Source organism: Convolutriloba macropyga, chromosome 14 (assembly GCF_964194025.1).
Source record: "Convolutriloba macropyga chromosome 14, txConMacr16.3, whole genome shotgun sequence".
NCBI lineage: Eukaryota > Metazoa > Xenacoelomorpha > Acoela > Convolutidae > Convolutriloba > Convolutriloba macropyga.
Window position 1 is genome coordinate 19,199,169 of NC_134481.1, and position 25,135 is coordinate 19,224,303.

Below are 25,135 nucleotides of genomic sequence, written 5' to 3' on the forward strand. Positions count from 1 at the left end.
AAGCAAGCCGATAGGCAAGCAAGCCGAATTTTGAAACTGAGGTCAATTAAGCCAAAAAATTTTCGGATACCCGTATTTTAAGTTGCCCCTGGCGGGCCGGTGGGCGCGCTTCGTGCGCGTCGCGGCTTTGCCGCGATAACCGGCCCGCGGTTTCCAGATTACATCCCACGGCGGATGAGAGGCATGGCCATGGACAGCGGTCCGCTGAGGCCCGTACCCACTAGATGTCTAATAATTGACGTATTTTCGTTTCTTTGGTGCATTGGAATAAATTATGCACTATAATACTACGCGCAGTATTGATTGTAAAGGCTGACAATGTATTATTTCTGATAGATTGCATTGCATAACTATTACATAACTTTCGGCTTGCTTTACTGTCGGCTTGCTTGCCTATCGGCTTACTTTGCATTCGCCCCTTACAACATTAATTTATGCTTTTCCCACTAATTAAATTGGGCCCAACTTTTGCGCAATTTAATGGAAATTTCTCACCGCGACCTGTTTAGTTAAAGAGTTCAGAAAATTGGACTCGGAGTTTGCTCGAAAACATCAAGGCGAAGACAATCAAATAAGTTCAGTTGTTTTTATTTATATTATATTAACCCTCTATCCTCTTTTAAAATGTTATCCGAAATTAACATTGAGACTCTTGATTGCAATTGGGGGGAAACAGGTGTCTTTCCCAGCATAGCCCACGCCTAGCTTTGGTAATAACGTATCGTATGGGCCGCGCCCAGCAATCATAGCCCACGCCCAGGGGGCTATAATTTCGTGGGGGTTATACTGGAACTATCAACTAATCGATTGCACCGAATTTTACCGGTGACTTTGTTTCACGGATATTGTAAAATGATTATGGTCAATACGTGGTCAAAAAAATTCAGATCTAAGTAAACGAACAACGCTTACTCATTATTCATTTTAGGTTAGCAAAAGCAGAAAAACTCAGCTTATATGAATTTGAAAATAAACCGGCAATAAAGATGACACAAGTTTTTCTTTTGTTACAAGCTATGATGAACACTCTGAGCATACAATAGACTACCCGAGTCAAAAACAAAAGTTAATCTGGTAAGATCTTACAATATCTTAAGAGACTAACTTTTCCTTACAATATTTCGACTCGGGTATAATTGTTTTACGCGAAAGCTTTGTGCACTTCCCCTTACTTCTACGGAATTATAGGACTCTAGAACCTGGACAAATTTTTAACCCATTCATCTTGAAGAATTTCGTATTTTGGCCGGCGGAAGGCTTCTAAGGGGCGGGGGGGGGGGGGGGGGGTGACTAGCACCCAAATCTCGATCAGTATTCTGAAAGATTTGTTTCGTGGTTCCTCTTGTTTTGAGGAGTGTTTCTGTTTTGTCCTAATATGTTGCGCACTCTCGACTGTGAAAGCAAAACTCCTGATAACTGAAACACTCATGAATAACATTAATAACAATAACTTTTAAATTTACAGCCAAAAAGAAAGAGATAAATGATAAAACTCAATAATCAGAAGGGTTTGTCTTGTATGCAACTCCCCTTTGGCCGAAGCCTCAGGTATTTAGTCATCAGACTTTTAGAGGAACTTGTTCCCAGCCTTGAAGACCAGAGTATTGGTGGAAAGACTGTCTGGGGTCCAGCTCTTTGAGAAGTTGAGTCCCGTGAGCCTCAAGTCTCCTTAAACCATCTTTTGGGACATAGCAGAGCATGTGTTGTCTGGACAAGACATGAAGTATGGCCACTCTTATCTTTTGAGCTCTGATATCACAGATACAACACTCTACTGTGATGCTATTTCTGTGACTATCAGTACACCTATCTTGTCTGGACTTTCACAGTTTTTCCTACTAGAAGATTTTTGTTTCTGATACTAATTATGCGCAGGGATCACTCACAGTTTTCTCATCCACTACTCATCAACTTTCAGTCATACAGTGTAGCAATCATCCCAAGCTCCCTCACATCTCAACCTTACTAACCCTGCTTTCGTTGCCTCAGGGTGGTTCAGGATAATTAGAGTTTGCAAGAGACTTTCATTGGAGTCTGGCCAAATCGCTACTAAATGGTCGAACTTCATCTACTGGTCTTGATCCTACTGGTCTCCATTCTACTGTAGAGACCCTTCCGGCATTCTACAATAGAGACTTTTTTTGGCATTCTACTCCATCTCCTTTACTCAGTGGTTTGAAACATTTCTGTCTCCCAGTAGTTTCTTCCCGGTGGGAAAATTTAAAGTCACAGCAACTACACAACTGATTTTTAAACTTTTTTTGTCCGTGTGCAACAAAATTCTACTGAGAATTTTTGGTGTTAAATACTGTCAAATTTAACCTATAGGGACAAAACAAATTTTTGTGGTTCTCTGGTCGTTAAAAAGCATATCAAAAGAAACATTTTTAAGAAAAAAAATTTATACGATTCTCAGAAATCAAACCGATCAATTGTAGCATTCAATTTGAAATTTTCTAACAGAGTGCGGTCAAGTCTGTTCACATTTGTTAAAACCCATCCTTGTTTCTTACTTATTTTTAGCAATGTTTGCTTTTTTTAATGGAAGTTAGGGCGTAAAATTTGATGACTTCCCGTTCAGTTACAAAATCATAGCAAAACACGAAGGAAGACAATATTTAAATAATTTGTGCTGATAGTTAAAAGATGAGGGTTACTGCATGTGGGTAATAACTTGTAATAATAAATTGTTTTCCATCTTTCAACTAGGAAAGAAGAACCTTAATCAATTGTTATCGCGGATACCTAGAAAAAAATGATCAGAAAAACTTTACTTTTCTCATCTTTTCAAAAACTTTCTGAGCAAAAAACTTTTTCAACTTAATATTTAAAACAAAAATGCATGGTCAGTGAATGATGTATGCGGATTGTCTTTTGTGTTTTTGCTTTCTGGTAAATGTAGAAGCAGAAAAATTTTGTTTGTGTTGATAGTAAGCGTTTTGTGCTTACTCTGTGACTTTATATACAATTATATACTCAGAGTTTTTTATTCATGTAATTAATATAGCTATTAAAACCGGTCCGAAATTCAAGGATTTTGGCCGCTTCGTGACTGCGATATTATATCTGCTAATAAAGAAAACCGGATTTTTGATTGAATTTTTTGAACTTTTTCAAAGACAAAGAAATTTTGAAAGAATTCTACGGAACTGTTCGGCTCGTGAAAAATAATTGCTAATAGTTAAAACACTGGAATTGAATTGGTTGTCCACACTTTTTGCTGGAAACCATTTGATGTTGAGTCATTCCCCTTTTTTGACGAGAGAAAAACCCTACAAAAACATTTGAGCATTTTAGCGCTCTGTGAAAGCGAAAAACAACTTTATAAAAATAATAACAATTAAAAGGAGCTATCATTATACGGTTCTCTTTTTTCCGGACAACTTTTTTTTATCAATGGGACACATTTTGTGAGCTTTGAACCAATAAAGTTGTTGCTGCTGGTTTTTGATATCCATAGCTCCATTATCAGTGGATTTCATAATTATAATACAGTTTGATTTCATAATTAAATTTTTGTCGAGAATAAAAAAGAGATCAACGAAAAAATAATGAAGATCAGCAATAAATTTAACGAAACAATGACAACAATTTCTTTGTAACAACCCGGCTTCCTTGCCACCAATATGGTAGTTGAAAGTCAGACTGATCAATTGCAACTTTTTTGTTGTGAAGGTTTTGCTGATTTGGAATCTACTCATGAATTTTTTGCATTACGAGCATTTACGGGTACCGAACAAAAACTACTTCCAAACCATGTGGCTGGTGGTTTCGCGCAGCAACTTCCGCGAAATCCAACAAGGGCTTTAATTATGGCAAAGTGTTTTCCACAAAGCGATTAGGAACCTTAAAATGGAAAATAGGATAAAATAAATGTGAGAAGTACTTACGTTTGGCTGTAAGGGCACATCATAAAACTTTAATCTTTTAATGCTTTTGCCCCTCACTTTTACGATTTATTGTTTTAAGATTGCTAAACTGAATTAATATACTGCAATTAATCTGCAGCACCATTCTTTGCGGAACGGGCTTCCGTCAAATGTATTTTGCGATGAAAAGCAGTTTTCACTTTTTAACTTTCAGTTTAAAATTGACAAACACTGACAAGTGTTTCCATATAAGAAACGCCTTCTCGTCCACAAAGTTTGAAAGTGTGTTTCTCATGCGCAATAGATTAACATAAAAAATTGAAGTCTGGTAATAAAAACCAGAGTTGTAAATTTACTCGAAAATTGGATACCGGTAGATTGCCTAGTTGTGGGAATTTTAAGCTATGTTTTACCTTGATAATGAGCATTTTTTTGCAAATCGACATTTCAGTTTTCTTTTATGAGTCTTCATGCATAGAATTTTTCTAAGAACAACAAAAAATTATATAAATCTTCCACAAAAGTTTGTTTCATTACCAAACAGAAGAACTTATTGTTTTAAACTTTTTTGCGTTCTCATTTTGACAACTCTGATAAAAAATGTGTTCTCAGCGATTAACGAATATGAATTGTTTACACATTACTGCAGAGCAGAAATTCCTCCTCTTCAAAATTTGCGATCTTACGTGAATTTCTTCAGATCAATCCTCACGAAACGGAAACATTTTCTAGGAACTGTTTCACCAGAGAAACTTTTGTTTTTCTTTAACATGCAATTGATTTTTCTATTAACGAAATAGTTGACCTCTACATGAAATAAATTTATAAATGGCAAATGATACCAAATTGGATTTTTGAATTTAGTCCAGTCTCATTAGAGTTTAAGAGAGGCGAATTGAAGCGATCCAAATTCTTTTTGATGGATTTACCAAGTGCACAGACCCACGCGAACTCTTCCAAGATCTCTTCCAAGAATTTTATAATCTAAACTACTAACGCTTAGCAAGATAAAAATTCTTTTGCAATCTTGTAAACAATATGCAAAAGTGCAAAATTAAGCGTTCCTCTAGGGTGTATGAGATACAAGGCAGGCTTCTGAAGGCATTCCTTTGGAAATCGTTCCCTACACAGTCCTCCTGCAATGCAGATTTAAATGCTTTCGATTCTATTGCATTGTAGAAACGCTAAACAATTAGCTTAGACGCTAAACGCGAAACGCCAGCTTAGAACAAATTCTGCGCCTTAAAAATCACGAAAAGATTATGACAAGATCTTTCCAAGAGGTTAGAAATCATGTTGTTGTTTTCCGAAGACACTTTCTATTAAGCAGCTTTGCTTCAAAACTATTTCAAAAACGGACATTTGACTTGTTTTTTGCTGCCTCCGAATGATACAACGTAAACATGGAAAAAATTATACTTAGAAAATCACGCACGATTTTGTCAAGATCTTTGCAATCGTGATGTGATTCATTTGAAATCCATGATCTTGCGTGGACTTGGAAAGATGATGTGGAAATCCAAGACTTGGCGTGGACTTGGCGTAGATGTTGTGTGTCTGTGCACTGGAAAACAATTCTTACCCAGGCTGAGGTCGCGCTCGAAATCGCCTCTGATCAGACCGTCCCAGACAAGTGGGACCTCTGATCAGACCGTCCCATACCGAAGTGACCTCTGATCAGATGAGAATGCGCTCGAGGATCATTGTGCGCTCGAAGTGCGCTCAAAACCGCCTCTGATCAGGCGAGTTCCAGACTGAAGTGACCCCTGATCGGACAAGTTCCAGAACATTGTCTAGACGAGTTCCAGACCATTGTCCAGACTAAAGTGTGTTCGAAATAGTCTGATCAGAGAATGATTTTAAACATGAACAAATCTCTCAATATCGTTATAATATATTCATTTCATCTATCATTTTATCAATCTTATATTCAACTAACAAAAAACCATTCCTGAAAGTATTGTTAATGAAATTAAATCGAAAAAAATGATCAAAAAATTACTGAGTATGCCATTTTTTAATGCTTTTATCTGAAAAAATGAACTTAGACAGCTCTGCATAAAAGCGTCTTGATCTACTTTGATTCAAGATCTTTTCTTGAGGGGACCGGCAGTTGTTATCAGCTGGACCCCATGGTTCTGATCAAACCCATCAGATTTTCAGATGAAGTTCTGATCAGAATGCTGTTTTATTGTTGTCTCTTACCCGAGACAGCAAAAGTCAGTAAGAAGACAAAAAAAATTAGAGTTGCTCGAATTGGTCTCTGGTCAGACTAGTGTGCGCTCGAATCGGCCTCTGATCAGACTTTTGTGCGCTTGAAACTGCCTCTGATCAGACCGTCCCAGACCAAAGTGGCCTCTGATCAGGCAAGTTCCAGACCATTGTCCAGACAAAATTGCGCTCGAAGCCTTTTCCAGACCATGTAATTCGAGCGCACCGGGAACATGTGTGCGCTCAAAACTCGTCTGATCAGGGGTCACTTCGGTCTGGCCACCTCGACCTGGGTACTCTTAATTTTTAATGGTAATTTAACTATTTTATCATGTTAATAGCACTCTCAATTTTCCCTCCCCTGCTATACAGCACCATTGCTGCTTTTTCAGCTCATTTCAGTATTAGAATATTCATCGCTCGGAATCCCATTTATCGGTTCATTTTTGTTGGTCACATCTATAACTCGTATGGTCAAACATTTTAAGGCTTGAAAGGTTTCTAATATATTTAATCAAATTTTTAAAATTCAATAATGAACTTTTAATAATTAAACAGAAAAGGTCCGCAATATTCTTATCTTAAGGTGTGATTTATTATTTCATGGAATAATAAATATATCACGTCTAAAGACATTTATTTTACAGACTTGCAATTTTTGATCGTTTTTTTGATAAACCATAATACTTTTGTCATCTTTATAAATTATCACAAGACTTTTGGAACCTCCTATAAGTAGAAATGCATTTTAAATTTTTAATTTGTATAGTTTTTGTTATAGTTAATGCCCTCTTAATTTTTATCAGCAACGCCACGCGTTTGGGTGTATCCGAAATTCACCCCGAATATCGGCTGAATAAAGTCAACCTTATTAGTCAACATCATGGGTATTCTCGAATATTTTGTTTCCTCAAATGCTTTCAAATGTTCAATTGTTTAAGTTTCGCAACTACAGTATCAAATCAGTGCTTTATGTACAATTCAGATAAGCGTTTATCATCAGAAGATCATTCTTTGACCTTGGAGCCTACAAAGGGATTTTCACTGTTTGCTATCCAGCTTGAAAACGGCTTGTCTTGCTATGACATTTCGAACAACTCAATACTAGTTGCTGACCAAAATTGTTTACTTGGATTTAAAGTTTATGAAAGGTCATACGGACGCGTTACGCCCTCTACTAAATCTAAACTTTTGAAAGACAATTATTTAATTTAGATTTCGAATAGGAAATTGTCAATGTTCCCGATGTCCTTAAAAGGGAGAACTTACAATTTTTTCGTGTGAATTCACACAAATTAAAATTTATGAACAACCATACCGTTTTTTTGTGAATGGCTGTATGAGGAAAATGACCGGTTTTCATAGGAACGTCTTTCTGCATTTTTTTTCCAGTTTTTCTTATAGAAAATTATGAAATCAAGAAAAAAAACTAAAAATTTTGGAGCATTTAGTCTGGTTTCAGTGCTTAATTTGAAGTTACGTCATGCGAAAAAAATTGTGATTAATAATCTGACCTCAGTCCATAGTCTATCAGGTATTATTGCAGCAATTTAAACATGTTTTTTAAAAAGTTGTGTGTATAAATTGCAATTTTTGTGTATTATTTCACTCAAAATTATTGTGTGTTCACGCTTGAATTTTTTTCTGATTTACTCGAACAATCTGTTGAAATTTTTCCATTTTTTGGTATGAATACACAGAAAATTATGAGAATAAGTCCGGGAAAAACGTTCAATTTTTAACAATTTATCAACAAATCGGGCTTTTTTTGTCACTTTTTCCGTCAAATGTCGCAATAACACACAATTTTAGTGTGATTCACATTAAAAAATTTTTATATTGAATACTTTTAATTTATTTTGTTGATTATTGTTCAGGACAGGAGCACTTTTTCCTCATATTTGCTTAAATTTATCACAAAAAAGTCACAAAAAAAACAAAATTATGACATAAAATTTGTAAACTCTTGTGAGAAAAAATCATTTGTTCCCAAAAACTACAAAATTGAGAGTCATGAAATTTATCTAGTTGTGAGTTTTGATGGAAGTAACATAAAGAGTATCTGAACGGCTAAGTTAATGGAAAAATATGTCGGTGACAAATTATCCGATTTAACGGTTGTGTTTGCCAATGCCTGCTCTTTTTTTTGTAGGTCAGATGTAGCAAACGGCAACCAAGGCAGAGTTAAGTCACCACAAAATTTAAAAAATCTTTACCATAATAAATGATACGGTAACTTTTTATTGAAAGTTCCTGCACTAAAATTCTCAAAAATTAGTAAGCGCTGGACAAAACCGTTGCTAAGAAACACTCCATGAATACTTTTGACAATTAAAAGTTTCTGTGAGTACTTTTGATGAAACTCAGTGGCTAAAAATTAGCTTCATTTGTGTGCTGATGTTAATTCGGGCAATACTTAAGCGGAAAGTATCGCAAATCAAGACAAGCAACTGAAATTTTTTTAAATTCGCTGCTTTTCAAAACAAAATCCACGGCTCTTACACTAAAAACTTTGATCAGTTATTGGGAAGCAGACGCCTTTAAATTTAAAGCTGGCAAAGCATAAGTTAAAATTATTTAAAACTAAAATTTTCCGCATTGCAAACAATTGTGGCAGAAATTGCTGAATAGGCAGATAAATTTTTTGTTTTTTATTGTCAAAATCAAAGCAATATTTATCTGGGAAACCAAATTGATTCTCATAACAAAAAATATAATTTCTTCGCTGTCACAATGCCTTCCGCATGTAAATTGGAAATTTTCAAGTTTTGTTATCAATCAAAAACTGGTAAAATAGGTAAAATGCAAAAACATCGTTAAAACTTTTAGACCGTACGTTTGACCCAGATCCAATACCGATTTTAATTTTCCAAAATCAAGATATTTTGATGCAGAGCCAACTGTGAAAATAATATATGCAGAAAGTGCAAATGAAGAGATTTTAAGAATAAATGTAGTTTTCGAATAATGAAGGTCGTATTCAAATCAAAAAGATTTCGTTATTTCTTAAAAACGTTGAGATATGAAATTTTTACTACATAAATAACTCGAGTTCAGAATCAAGCAGATAGCCAGAATAAAGATGGCCTTCGAAATCCTGTAACTTATCATTTGTGGAAGAGTTTTAATACTCTTTTGGACACATTAAGAGTTCAATTCTTAAAAAACAATTGAAGGCATTCATACTACTCTTTTTAAGAGCTAAAGAATCGCGAATATGTTATATAGGCACAAAAGCAAAGAAGGGGAAAAATTTATATGGATGAAATTTTGAGGTCTCGAGAAATGTTTCAAGTTGAGCAAAATTTATATGCTCTCATTATACAAAAATTTTATCTGTGCACAAATTGAATCAGTAAAGTTGATCTGTTATCTAACATAGTGCTGGCGCATAATTTTTTTCGAAAAGTTAGATTTTCCTTTGCACCAGGTAACAATTTAAAAATGCAATAAAGAAACGATAATAAAATAAATTAGAACAAAAAATGATAGAGGAATAGATGTAGGGCAGTTTTTAACGTCACAATAACGATGAAATGACAAAAATTGGTGAATCATTGAAAAATTTGATCAATTATTTTAACATAATTGGTCAAATCATGTTAAAATAATTGATCATTTTTCATAAATAAAAAGCCCCAATTGACTCATAGATAAAAAATAATGCATTTTCAGTTCACAATTTAGATAAAATGATATGCGTAGACATCATAAGCCGTATTGATAACTTGTCGGAACTATCAAATTTCTCTGAAGCTCCAATCAAAGTTTGTTCTACATTTCCTGGTTGTAGTTGAGCTACCAAGCAATTTTTTTGCGTGGAACAAAATCAGCAATCGGAAAGTCATAATGACGCTTGGCGCCCCACTTTTTTTTATGTTGGATGTTAATTCTTCGCAAGTGTATGTGGACCACTTCAAAAAGTTTTAGATATTTTTTGTACAATAATTTAGCCTTTTAATTCAAACACTATGAACCAATGAGAGATTCCAAATCTCATTTTAATTTTCTGTGATGTATATTGTTTTTGTTAAGAGATTATTTTTCTGTTTTTCTTCACACTTACTTTTTCTTCATGCATATACGAGACGAGATTATTTTTATTCATAAAATAGTTTGAGTTTGCCTAGAACATACATTTAAATTCGTTTTCTGCAACTGTCTGCATTTTAAATTATCATGTTGATTTAGAATCTCTAAAAATTTTACAACAATGTTTTCAAAAAATTTTACATCAGTTTTGCTTTATAGTTTCTTCAAGTGTTTAGCAGTCAACTTTATTACAGAAAAGATAAGGTTCAATATTTTAATGAAGATAATCTTGTGCGACCTAACATGGAGTTAGATACAATGTTGATCATTATTGCATAATAAAAAGGCTGCATTCAAGTCGTTTTTCAAACACAAATTTGAGACTAATCACTCGCCACGATGAAGTTTTGACGGTTTCAGTTTCCATACGCCAATTAGAATGCTCACTTGTAATAAAGAAGAGTAGAATCAGTCAAAATGGAATTTCTTCGGAATTCAGTCACTCAGACGAACCACAAATTGGACAAAAATGAGAAAATCAGGAGCTCTGAAGAAAAACACGACCGATGAAAAGAAAGTTCGTTTTAGGCACATTTAATTGTACAGCAATTACATACAAAGCAAATTTGCAATTCAAGAGATCTTTTTGAAATATTTGCAAAATAATTCATCAGAAAATGTGAACAATCGTAAAACATTGGATAGAAATATAATTAAAAAAAACAAATCTGTATAATGAAACAAATTATTTTTTCTACGTTTGTACCCAGAAATATATGATTCTGTACAAAAGCATCAGAGACAAAGCAAACAAAACCTTTCACCTGGGAAAAATATGCAGCAAAATATTTTTTGCAACTAAGTAGAATGCTTGGCGGAACTAATCCCAAGCACCCGGGAACGTTCACCGATGATGAAAAAAGTGCATAAAAAATCTTTCTGTCAACATTGCCTGAAAATGGTCAAGTGTTTACCTTCAAACGCCTATAGTCAAAAACCAACGAAATCAGTTCATTGTTTTAAAAAATCCTAAAGAATTGACGAAAAGTGTTTTAAACTATGCAAAAACTCCAAATATGAGTGAAAGGATATCAATTGCGTTTTGACAAAAATTTTAAGTCATTTGACATCTTTAGCCAAGCCCCTGTATTTTATTTTTTTAGATATCTTAATGAACAGTGAAGTATTTGTTTTTGCTTGGAAAGAGAAACATTCTCTGTGTTTACAGACGGCCCAATATAAGATCCCGATGACTATCGAACAATCTAATTTTCACCAACACTAAGAAAAACATTCGAAAAGGTCTCTTCATTAGGCATTATAACTTATTTCTGCCAGACGAACAATCATAGCAAAAAAATCCATTTTTGAGAAGATTCAGGTACTGTAGACTCTTAAAATTTTTTCCGGGTTAACAAGCTTGCTGTTGAATTCAAATTAAAAAAAAACTTATTTGCTCTTTACTTCATCTGACAAAAGTATTCGATACAGCTATTTGTCATAAATTGACTGTTTTTAAAAAAATTTACAACCTCTGAACTGAGTGGTAACGCATACATCGTTTTGGAATCCTATTTAGGTAAATTAAGTTTTTTTTAAAAAAAATCATAATCAGAAACCAGAAGTCATGTAAAAAACACAAAAAGAACAAATTCTTTGCACTCCTTCTCTTCTATCTAAGCAAGTGAATTAAAATTTGTTCGAATCTCAGCCAAATCTAAACAATTAAGTAGACTATACTGATATTGAGGCAATAAATGAGACGGTAAAAAAGAAAGAAAAAGAAAAAAGATTTTAGTGCAAACAAAAATCAATCTGGAAACAATGAAACTCCTTCGACAGAAAAATCAATACTATTGGAATTTTTGCACAAACAAGTGACCATTAAAAGTGTCGTCTTGACGAGAACAAAACATTGAATACCTGAAATCATACAAGCATATTTAAATCAGCGGAACTTAAGTATTTCGAAGCACCTGGTGGCAGTCGGCTATTTTTCTTGTCCTAATTCGATTAGAAAACGAGTGAATACAATTTTTATCACTAGCAGCAGCTTGTAAATATCATAAACAAAAAGTGATAAGAAATCTAACTTTATTCCGTATTTTCTTGATGAAACATTTTTTGTTAAAGTTAAATAACTAAGCAACCACCAGTTGGTGGTATAAAGCTTTTTCCTCTCATCTCTTGTGGTTTTTACATTTTAGACATAAAGGTACTTAAGAAAATTATATGTTTATTATTTATTCTGTAATGAGCACCATTGTCATTAAGCTTTGTTGAAGTACAAATAGATTATCCTCTAACGAAGTTCCAAATTTGAAAAAAAATTTACATCTAAAGGAGGATAATTTGTTTTTTTTTTGAGCGAAAATAGCAAGCAATCTATGGGAAAACTAGCACAACTTCCGAATTATAAAAAGTTATGCGGTCTGTCGTATTGATGAAATTTTAACTTTTTAAGCCATAATCTACTAATTTATGTTGCTGATTGCTGCAGGAAGGTATCTAATGGCTTTTTTTGCTCTGAAACGAAGTTGTAAGAATTATTTTTGTTCTTGTGGCCTTTTAATTATGCAACTTTTCGTGCTGCTGACTTTTTGTCAAATAGTTTTCTTCCATCTGACCATTTGGCATTCTCAAGAATGGGATAAATAGGTAGCGCCTGAAGTGCATTAAGTTGCTGGCAGAGCCCTATGCCTTGCTCGTAGCTAAGTAAGCACGCGATTCAAGGAAACTGTCGAAGGAGACATAAATTCATGGTGTGAAGTGCAGTTATTTATTTATTGTTCAACCCGAATCATTCCCCGCGCTCCACCCCTCAATTAAGCCTAACATAGTTTCCCTAAGCCGCAGCTAGCTGCTGTCGACGCCAACCGTTCGTCAGTCGTTTGCGAAAAATTGAGACTCTACTGGGTTATGTTATAATCTTATTTATTTATTTTTTTAATCCGTTGGCTGGCCATGTTTCTGCTATACCTTAGTTTTCCCGATTGATATTAACAAGAGACGTAACGCATGTCCGAATAAGGTATTGGAGCGAATGGAGTGATTGGCGTTTGTCTTTAAACGAAACTTGCGCAGGAAACACAGCTGTGGGACGATACAGGGACCGAAAATGCCTTGCTGATCGACTTCCATTGGGCGTGACCAGAAACAAATGTATTGGAAGCAGCTTCGAATATCAACGAAAAACGGTGCAGCTTTTCGACGCAATCGGCGATCAACGGGATACCTCGCGATATATTTGCAACCAAAGCAGATTGCAACTTTTTACAGCCTTTCATTTTCTCTGCGATGGATCCTCAAAAATTAAAGCAGACATGGTCTTTTGGACAGATTTTCGGCGTGGAATTTTGAACGAGAAATTTTACGACTCAAAGTATGGGTTGGAGCTCCCTCGTAGGAGCCCCGTGTGGTCTCGAGGTCAGCCAGACTTCCATTTGCGGCTGCAATACTGCGTAGAAGTTATAAGGATGACTTTGCACGATGTTCGGTGTATTGGTTTATTTGGGACAAATGTTGTTGTTTGCGATAGTTTTGAATACTGAACACTCTTAAACAATGAATTAAAAAGAGGCGATCGTTTTCATACCAATTTTTTTATTGTGAAAAAGTTTGATTTGATGGGTATCCATTATTATTATTGTCTAATATGTTATTTTTTGTCTGTGTTCACACGTTGATATAGTATTGTTTGACAAAGAAACTACTGCGACGTGGTGCCTTCATGAATTTCTTAAAAATTTGCAAGATATTTTTTTACGTCTATTCCGCCGGGCAAATACTTCAAACAATTTGAGAACTCGAAGCACAAGAGCACACTGCTCAAAAACGAATTGATTAGTTTTAGTTCATAGAAAATATAACAAGACAAAAAAGATAAAATCTGATATTCTTCTTGGTGCAGGTGATTAAGGCAAAAACAAGGACATCACAATGAACAAGTTTAGTCTAAACATGGCTTGATACCGTCACGATTGTCCAATTATGGCCGTGAACACTGCTGATTATTGTCAGGATTGGTTGATCATGATAATTGTTGGTCTGATTGTTGCCAGGATAATTTGAAGGTCAGCTGGGGTGAAAAAAATTTTTGCGCCCTATAACTGTTGGTTTTTCCAATTTTGTTTTAAGAAAAAATTTTTTCCTTCCGGCGATGTTGAAGAAAAACCAGGACCCTTTAATACCTCGAAGTTGTAAACTTTTAATAAAGTACTAGTTACATCCCAGTGTTTGTTTTACTAGTTCCATCCAAATTTTTTCAGTAAATGAGCATTGCATACAAATTATTTAGCAGACCTCCCAAATTCAGCAAGTAGATTCGCAAACTAAAATTATAGTAACTGAAATATGGATTGCCGAGCAGCAAGGCGCTGATTTCAATTTTTGCAATAAACATCATTTCTTAGAAAAAACTCGATCAAAAAAGAGTGAGTATAGCGAGGAGGGGTAGTTGGAGTTTGGATATCTCAATTCTTCAATGTTAAACGTAGCTTAGAAATTGAGATTTCAAACACAAATCATTTTGAATCAATGCGAGTGAAAATCTTTCTTACTTTTTTCAAAGCCAGTCGAATGCTGAAATATCTAATGCATAATTTTTAACAGGCAATATTTTTTATTTAGTGACTACAATATTGACCGATTCAAACAAGAGAAGGAAATAGTAATAACTTTATATATGGTCTGGCATTTAACCCGACAAATGTGCATACTCCAGCACGCGTCGGAAAAACCAATCAATTACTCATCGATCACTGACTCAAGACAGAGAACCAGATTGTAGAATGGAAAGTCTATTTGCCGCCCATTGAGGTTGACCATAACGTCATTTTTTATCAGACTAATTTAGAATGATAAGAAGGAAGAAAAACATCTTTTTCGAAAAAAAAACGTGAAACCTATCGGGGGGGGGGATTCAATAGAGATTTGGCACTTGCAGTTTGGCGACCTATGTTTCAACAGAAAAGTCTGATGAAATGTTCACAAATTTCAAGGACGTTTTTCAAAGTAAACTTGATCAACTTGTACGTATTCCCTTCTAATACTCTTCATCGAAACAAAACAAAAAATTCGTTAACCATGGATATTGAAGGACTTTGTACAAAAAAATTTTAGAAGGAAAAAACATCATTTGTAAAAATAATACAAATTCTCTCAAGATTACGATGTTTTCAACCAGTTCAAAGTGCCGTAACTAAGGAAACCGAAAACTACAATAAGCACAGCACAAATACTCTGTTGATTTTTTTTAGATATAACATCTTGATCATAAGCAATCTAAATTGCCCTGAAACGTTTCAAGTTACCACGAAAAATTTATTTCAAGTTTTCATTCAATTCCAAAATGATATCATATCGGCACAGTTCAAATTAATGCCAAAAAAAAATTTTGGTGTCATTCGAAGGCCAGTCTTAAAGCAACGCACTTGATTTAAGGACAGTCTGAGAGACGTTGACATCATAGGTCCGAGACGTCAAAAAAGTTTTTTTTTAACACAAGTGGAAGCAACTGAACGGTTGATAACATGTTTTGTTCTTTATTGATTTAAAAGCTCCTAGCACCACTAGTTTGGCTGATAAAACGACTGATGATTTTTTTTTGAATTTTGGGTCTTGCCGTGAGCTCATTCCCTTTAAGATTAAATAAAATCTTTCTGTTTAGAAGTTTTAGTTCACTGGTTCAAACAGTATGAAAACTTTCTCAATTTTTTTTAGGATGACCTAAGCAACACTTTTGAATTTATATCCAGCAAGGTGTATGGAAAAGTAAGCGTAAGCTTCGATTTTTTGACGCAAAGCTGGAACAAACGGGACAAGCAAATCAGATGTGCATTTCTTATCGGAAAAATTTTCCATTATTTCTTTAGCAATGGCTCAAAAATTATGTAAAGCTTATTTTTGCTTGTATCCAAAACAAATTGAAAAATTTCATGCGCATTCTTGACAAAAATGCGATGCATGCATATTGAAACTCTTGGAAAACAGAACTAATCGTTTACTTCTAGCTATAATTGAGAAAACAGAATAACAAACCTCGAATCTTCCATTAGTATAAACTCACTAGAAGGCCAGTTCATAACCATGTAAAAATTAGCTATATTCCAACAATTTGATAACCTCATTTTGAAGAATTTGTGCAATTTTTTGTTTATCGAATGAAATCTTCTTTGCGCTGCTTCATTCAAGATGCATGTCATGAAAATTATAGATGTTGCAGCATTTCATCTACAAGTTAGTCATAGCTAAGTTTTTGATGTCATTATTAGCGGCCAAGCGAATAAAGAGGCTTTCAATTGTCTCATTGTGGGTTTTTTTCAATTCTTCATCTTTCTCTATTTTTGTTACAGCCGAAGAAATCAGAGAAGAGAACTTCGTTGACTTCATCTGATCAGCAGTTGAATATTTGTGAGTGAAGCTACCGGTTTGGTCACTTTTGGAACCTTGTCATATCAATTAATGAAGTTCAATTTCAGAATAAGAACTCTAAGTAGAATATTTTCAGTGGTCGTCGCCGAAACAAGAGAATTGCAAGGTTTTACCGCTGGAAAAACATTAGTGTATCAAATCAAATTTGAAAGTATCTATGGAATTTGCAATTGAAATCTCACGTTGTTGTTCTGGGCCCTCTTGAGGGGGAGGAACTTTATACACAAATGGGTTTTTTTTGGGCAGCCATTTTGACCGATCGATATATTCATCGTAGCTTGATGTGAGTGGTATCATTAAAAAGCCCACGCAGCGTAGAATATAGAATTAAAAACATTTTGTTGAGTTTGTTTCCTAGAGCGAATTATCGATGTTTACGTTTTTGTGAATATAAGAACAATTTGCGTTATTTTTATTAACATTTTCCGGAATTTTTGCACGTTCTTTCAAATTTTTTTGTTTATCTAGTGAAATCTTCTTTGCGCTGCTTCATTCAAGATGCAAGTCAGGAAAAATATAGATGATGCTGCATTTCATCTACAAGTTAGTCCTAGATAAGTTTTCGATGTCATTATTAGCGGCCAAGTGAATTGAACAAAAAGAGGCTTTCAGTTGTCTCGTTGTGGGTTTTTTCAATTCTTCATCTTTCTCTATTTTGGTTACAGCCGTTTGATCAAGCGTGAAGAAATCAGAAAAGAGAATTGCATTGACTTCAACTAACCAGCAGTAGAAAATTTGTGAGTGAAGTTGTCGGTTTGGTCAATTGTGGAACCTCGTCATATCAATTAATTAAATTCAATTTCAGAATAAGAACTCTAAGTCGATTAAATTCAGTGGTCGTCGCCAAAACAAGAGAATTGCAAGGCCCTACCGCTTGAAAAACATTAGTGTATCAAATCGGATTTAAAAGTAGCAATTGAATTTGCAATCGAAATATCTTGTTGTTGTTTCGACCCTTCTTGAGGTGGGAGCAACTATAAACTCAAATGGGTTTTTTGTTTGGTCAATTTTGACCGATCGATATATTCATCGTAGTGTGATGTGAGTGGTATCTTTAAAAGGCCCAATAAGCGTAGAATATGGAATAAAAAACATTTTTGAATTTCTTTTCCGAGAGCGAATTATCGATGTTTACGTTTTTTTGTGAATGTTAGACCTATTTGCGTTATTTTTATTAACATTTTCCGGAGTTTCTGCCCAAAGGTTTTGTCCTTTAAGCTGAAATATTTTAAATTTGTTATGTTCATTTTGTTTTAAAAGACAAAAAATTTTGTTGCTACATTTTATTTAATTTTTTGACAAAAAATTTGCTAAATATTTCAAAATTCAGCTTTTTTCATCAAAAATAGCACGAAATAAGCTTTTTTTGTCCGCTTTGGTTAAATTTGCCGAGGTACACACCCAAATATTCCTAACACAATGAATGTTAGACCTAATTGCGTTATTTTTATTAATATTTTCTTGAATTTTGGTCCAAAAACTTTGTCCATTTTGCTGATAGGTATAAACTCTATAAAGTTTGTTGTGTTCATTTAGTTTTTAGAGATAAAAATTATTGTTGATTCTTTTTATTTATTTTTTTGACAAAAATGTTTGCTAAATTTTTCAATATTCAGCTTTTTTCATCTAAAAAAGCACGAAATAAGATTTTTTAGTCCGCTTTGGTTAAATTTGCCGAGGTACACACCCAAATATCCCTAACACAATCTTGGAAAACAGAGCTAATTCGTTTACTTCTAGCTGTAATTGAGAAAACAGAATAACAAACCTCAAATCTTCCAGTAAAATGAAATCACTGGAAGCCCAGATCTTAGCCATGTAAAATTTAGCTATATTCTGACAATTTGATAACCTCATTTTGAGGAATTTGTGAATTGTTTTTTTTATCTACTTAAATCTTCTGTGCGCTGCTTCATTCAAGCTGCATGTCATTAAAAGTATAGGTGTTGCTGGATGTCATCCATAAGTTAGCCCTAGCTAAGTTTTTGATTTCAATATTAGCGGCCAACCGAAAAAAGAGGCTTTCAATTGTCTGATTGTGGGTTTTTGTCAATTCTTCAGCTCTCTCTATTTTCTATCAGCCGTTTGATCAAGAGGGAAGAAATCAGAAAAGAGATTTTCGTTGACTTCAACTAACCAGCAGTAGAAAATTTGTGAAAGAATTTATCGGTTTGGTCATTTCTGGTACTTCGTCACATCAATTATTTAACTTCAATTTGAGAATAAGAACTCTCAGTAAATTTTTTTCAGTGATCGTCGCCCTAACAGCAGAATTGCAAGGCCTTAATGTTTGAAAAACATTAGTGTGTCAAATCAGATTTGAAATTTCTATGGAATTTGCAATCGAAATCTCACGTTGTTGCTCTTTGCTGTTGGAGGGGGAGGAACTTTATACACAAATGGTTTTTTTTGGGCAGCCATTTTGACCGATCGATATATTCATCGTAGCTTGATGTGAGTGGTATCATTAAAAAGCCCACGCAGCGTAAAATATGGAATTAAAAACATTTTGTTGAGTTTGTTTCCTAGAGCGAATTATCGATGTTTACGTTTTTGTGAATATTAGAACAATTTGCGTTATTTTTTATTAACTTTTTCCGGAATTTTTGCATGTTCTTTCGTCCATTTTGCTAAAATATTTAACATTTGTTATTAATAGTACTGTTCATTTTGTTTTTGAAGAAGAATTCTTTTTATTCAATTTGTTGACAAAAATTTTCGCTAATGATTTCAAAACTCAGGAATTTGAGAAATTTAATAATTTTTTTGTTTATCTAGTGAAATCTTCTTTGCGCTGCTTCATTCAAGATGCAAGTCATGAAAAGTATAGATGATGCTGCATTTCATCTACAAGTTATTCCTAGATAAGTTTTCGATGTCATTATTAGCGGCCAAATGAATTGAACAAAAAGAGGCTTTCAGTTGTCTCGTTGTGGGTTTTTTCAATTCTTCATCTTTCTCTATTTTGGTTACAGCCGTTTGATCAAGCGTGAAGAAATCAGAGAAGAAAATTTCATTGACTTCAACTAACCAGCAGTAGAAAATTTGTGAGTGAAGTTGTCGGTTTGGTCAATTGTGGAACCTCGTCATATCAATTAATTAAATTCAATTTCAGAATAAGAACTCTAAGTAGATTAAATTCAGTGGTCGTCGCCAAAACAAGAGAATTGCAAGGCCCAACCGCTTGAAAAACATTAGTGTATCAAATCGGATTTAAAAGTAGCAATTGAATTTGCAATCGAAATATCTTGTTGTTGTTTCGACCCTTCTTTAGGTGGGAGCAACTATAAACTCAAATGGGTTTTTTGTTTGGTCAATTTTGACCGATCGATATATTCATCGATATATTCATTTTGTCCATTTTGCTAAAATATTTAACATTTGTTAACAATAGTACTGTTCATTTTGTTTTTAAAGACGAATTCTTTTTATTCAATTTCTTGACAAAAACTTTTGCTAATGATTTCAAAACTCAGGAAATTGAGAAATTTAATAATTTTTTTTGTTTATCTAGTCAAATCTTCTTTGCGCTGCTTCATTCAAGTTGCAAGTCATGAAAATTATAGATGATGCTGCATTTTATCTACAAGTTAGTCCTAGATAAGTTTTTGATGTCATTATTAGTGGCCAAGTGAATTGAACCAAAAGAGGTTTTCAGTTGTCTCATTGTGGGTTTTTTCAATTCCTCATTTTTCTCTATTTTGGTTACAGCCGTTTGATCAAGCGTGAAGAAATCAGAAAAGAGAATTTCATTGACTTCAACTAACCAGCACTAGAAAATTTGTGAAAGCATTTATCGGTTTGGTCATTTCTGGTACTTCGTCACATCAATTATTTAACTTCAATTTGAGAATAAGTACTCTCAGTAAATTGTTTTCAGTGATCGTCGCCCTAACAGCAGAATTGCAAGGCTTTACTTTTTGAAAAACATTAGTGTGTCAAATCAGATTTGAAAGTTTCTATGGAATTTGCAATCGAAATCTCACGTTGTTGCTCTTTGCTGTTGGAGGGGGAGGAACTTTATACACAAATGGGTTTTTTTGGCCAGCCATTTTGGCCGATCGGTATATTCATCGTAGCTTGATGTGAGTGGTATCATTAAAAAAACCCACGCAGCGTAAAATATGGAATTAAAAACATTTCTTTGAGTTTGTTTCCTAGAGCGAATTATCGATGTTTACGTTTTTGTGAATATTAGAACAATTTGCGTTATTTTTACTAACATTTTCCGGAAATTTTACACGAAATTTTGTCCATTTTGCTAAAATATTTAACATTTGTTAACAATAGTACTGTTCACTTGTTTAAAGACGAAAAAGTACTGTTGACTCCTATTATTTAATTTTTTTGAGAAAAATGTTTGCTAAATTTTTCAAAATTCAGCCTTTTTCAACAAAATTATCACAAAATAAGCTTCTTTAGACCAATTTGAAAAAATTTGCCGGAAGTTCACAGCCAAAAATTACTAACACAACCTTTGTAGGCTAAAAAGTGGGCTATTCCTACTTCAACTTCTATTGAGAGTGCTATGTAATTAAAATTTTGCCATTATTGCTAGTTTACTCGTTACGTGCAGCACTTGTTTTTGACTTTTTACCTAACAAGTAATCTATATCTACAAAAATCAAAAAAATCTTCCAAATGGACGAAAAGCATTAGCAGGGCTATTTGTAGACCAATCTTGGACTGTTACAATCCAAAAATCCAGATTGCAATCATTCGGTCTTTTTTTTTAAAAAAAATCGGTCCTTTTTATTTTATTTTAAGGACAGAACATTTCAATCAAAGCTTACTAGTGGTAGTTCCAAATGGCTATTTTTTATTATTTTCTATTTCATTTTAAATTTATTGCTTTTCATGACTTTAGAAGTAATTTTTTTTCGAAAATAAAAACAAAAGTTATACTGAAACTTATTTTTTTTTCACTTGTTAACTGGTCCCATTAATGAGACAAATAAGACGTCTCATACAACATTATTGGTGTTCACAGAAAGCGCAATCAATTAAATTTGGAGTGGCAAAATATGGCTTTACGGCTTCGACAGTGTTTTGTGGCATGTTTTAATTGAATTTTTTTTCTACTTGTTGTTCTTTTTGGACCCGCATAAAAAATGAATAACTACAGATCCTAATAACAAATTAACAAAACATTTATAGTTGCAAACTGGTTTGATATTTACAGTCGATTTCTAAGGGTTTTCAATACTTTGAAATTAATTGCTTTTATAAAAAAAAACTTTATCTAATTTTATATAACTTTTTTTCATTATTTTTTTTTGCTTTTTTGTCTAATAATTACCGCGTTTTCTTATGGACTTGTCCCATATCTTTTCTAGTGAAGTAAAAGTTATGTTGTTTATTTCAGTTTTATCTTGAGCTGTTTTTGACTTTTTTTGTTCTATGAAGCGGACAAGAGGATCTGGATATAACTAGTGTTTGTAGATGCTGTTTCATTTTGCTCTTTGTCTTGACTCGTGTGATACCTCTTACTACAGACGTTTGTAGTTGAGCCACGAATACGTGTTCATTTAGAGAAGTTGGTTTCAAGGTGCGAATCCACGGAATTCGGTGAAGTGTAAAATTACAGTTCACATTTACAACGAGCAATAGTGTTACGAATGTGACACTATCATCTTGGCATGGAATTCTGTATCGAATCCTTAATGAGCTAATCTTGTATCAAAACAGGGGCGATTGGGAACAAGTGAACTTCAGAAATATTGTTAGGAGAATGAAAGTTATTTTAAGGAACAAAATTGGAGAGCGTGAACCCAACTGAAAATTCGACTTTATAGTCGGAGGTAAACTTTGACCTATGTGAATACAAATAAGAAGAAACTTTATTTTAACCGATAGGTGAATAATTCAAAAATTTAATACAGTTTACAAATTTGGGTATAACCGTATCACATATCCGTGGCTTTGACAAAATTTTAAACTGCAAGTAATAAAGTTTAAGAACATATATAACATATAAACTTGATAGTATAATTATTACTTTATACTTACAATATCCACTTTAATTGCAATAATAACAGGAAAATTGGATTTGCATTGGCTTTCCAAGTTAAATTATTAACGTTTACGAACAAAGTTAAACAAATGGCGTAAATTAAGAGGCAAATGCATCACAAGTGTAACTCCATTCAAAGTTTTGTCATTCACAACATCATTATTACAATGAAATTGACTTCAATAAAAAATAAATTAAAGTTTTAAGTTGAAGATGACATTGGAAATCCAAGTTGGAAAGTTTTGAAATTACTGATTATTTCTAAAGAGCGAATGAAAAATTTCGAATTTGGTTTTCGGCATCGAAAACGCTCACACTGACTTCACGCTCATAGTGAGCATAATCGTATTATTCAGGAGGCGAAGCTCCTAGCGGGTGAATACGAAGGTCTGGTGGGCTCAAAACTGGTAATTCGAAAGAATTTTGGACATCTAGTGGTTGTAAGACCTCCTTTATTACCGTTTCGGTTACAGGGATGTTAGGTCTTTGGCGTTTAGGTGCTGGCACTGATTCAGGATCACTAACAGAGCATTACGAGCTCTCAAATCCAAAGCAGTCCGGAGCTTTACGTTTCCTATTTCCTTTTGAGGTCGTCGGAGTTGCAATCGAAGAGGCTGCTGAAGAGGCTGTTAACGAAGAGGCTGCTGAAGTGTTTGGCGTAGCCGAGGACTTGCGTGAACGACTTGTTCCGGCTGGAGGTTTTTTTCGGTCCGCGAGATTACATAGACTTCGAAATATTGCTGTAAGCTCAAGAAAATCCGGATGCATTATCATTTTGTCCGTGCCTTATCTTTATATCCCCTCTGTATTTTTTTAAGTTCCTTGAAGCGCTGCGCAATCTTCTCATAAGAAATCTTCGTCTTGTCATACCGAAGTGTTCTCTGGCCGGATTGCCACAGTTCTGTATTTTTCTCTGCCCGTGTTCCTACTTAGCAATATCACTAATGCGCACCTTCACTTTTGGGACTCCTGGCTCTTTGATTGCTGTCGTTGTAGGTGATGTGCGTACCGACTGTAATGCCGGGCGCTAAAGTCTCCCAAAGGCCCCGCAAATCTCGTTTTGATTGTTTGAAGACTTTTCTGGCCAACTTTAACTCTAGTGACCTTTCCGTACGGAATATCGGATTTGTCAATTTCGGGTGGAGGATAAAGCGCGATACTGACTTATTTTTGTCCCCATTATAGCGTCTCCCCGCATCCACTTTGTGATTTGGACATTGCCTCTTCGACTAGGATGTCGCTCCGTTCTCCCGATACCCGTCCGTTGTCATCAACATATCCTTCAACTGGGTGTGTGGGTGCGTCTGAATAGTGATTGAGAATATTTTCATATGAAAGATTAGATGACTTTGGTATTGTATTTATATTACAAAGAGGTGTGTTTGGTTTTCTTCCAATGTGTGCTTGGAAAGGTGTTACATTTGTAGTCTTTTGTTTGAATATACGTAGTTGATATACTATTTACTTTATTGATTCTTTAATTGTGAAAGTTCATTTTTATAAGATAATTTCATGCAACTTAGTCGCCTTTTAATTGTTTGTATCAAAAGTTTCACTAGTCCAATTGCCCTGTGATCGTTAGCAGGAGTGATAATAAGGTTAATATTTTTTTGTTTACAAAATGTCTTTTATATCCTTTTCAACAACGTGCTTGATCAAATCTAATATTTCGATGAACTCCATGTATTTGTATATATTCGTCAAGAAATTTAATTAAAATAGGTCCGTTATTTTTATCAAAAACCTTTACTGTGGAATGTTTAGAGAAACGGTCAAAACATACAAGGAATTGTATATCTTATAATTGGTCCACCAAAGTGTAGCTGAATTTCTTCGTTAGGTTCGGAACAAATTATCAAAGGTTGCCGTTTCTACGTTGCAATGACTGGTTTAGGACTCATAACAATCTCAGTGTATGGTTTGCACTGTGCGGCCTTATTGAGAGTTTCCCTATGCATATAGGGCCGCAATGCATATTGAACCTGGGTAATCGTACCCCAACTGCCTGGGTGTGTGAGGTGCAATGATTCGAGGACTGCGTCGTGTATGGAGTGTGGTATGGCCACGCGTTTGTCCACACAGACACATCCCGAGCGAACGTGCAGGTCTCTCCAGTACAAATGTAGATAGAGGTTGACCTCCTTAAATATTTGTTTGTCTCCCTGAAGAATGCAATCCCTCAATCCTTTCAAGACTGCATCCTTGCTCATTAGAATCGCAAGAAATCCCTTCGTGAACAACTGGGTCAAATTGTTTTCAAAGGCCTCCTCCTTTGAAAGTTCCAAATTGGGTGACATTGGGCCCTCGTTTGATGAACGGGTGGAATTGAACGCCGAATTGGGAGTAGATTGAAATGTTACTCTGCTGCTCGCAGGGGTTGGTGGGGTTTGTTGAGATGCATTTGATGTGCTCATGACTGATTTATTGAAAAGCTGAATTTGTGCTGAGTTTGCAGAGTGAGAGACAAGCAACTGATCTGCGCGGAGTTTTAAGACAGAAGGCAATTTTGAATAGTTTGTTTGGTGGGCTGTGGAGGCACGTGTGGAATGTGCGTGATTTACGCTTTTAAAGTGCTGCG

General features: G+C 34.5%; 1 protein-coding gene across 2 annotated transcripts in view; it reads left to right on the top strand.

Annotated features, from left to right (window-relative positions):
• Positions 1-25,135, top strand: part of LOC142353684 (glutamate receptor ionotropic, delta-1-like) — a 335,919-nt gene that overhangs the window by 38,577 nt on the left and 272,207 nt on the right. The gene's annotated exons all lie outside the window — the stretch shown is intronic.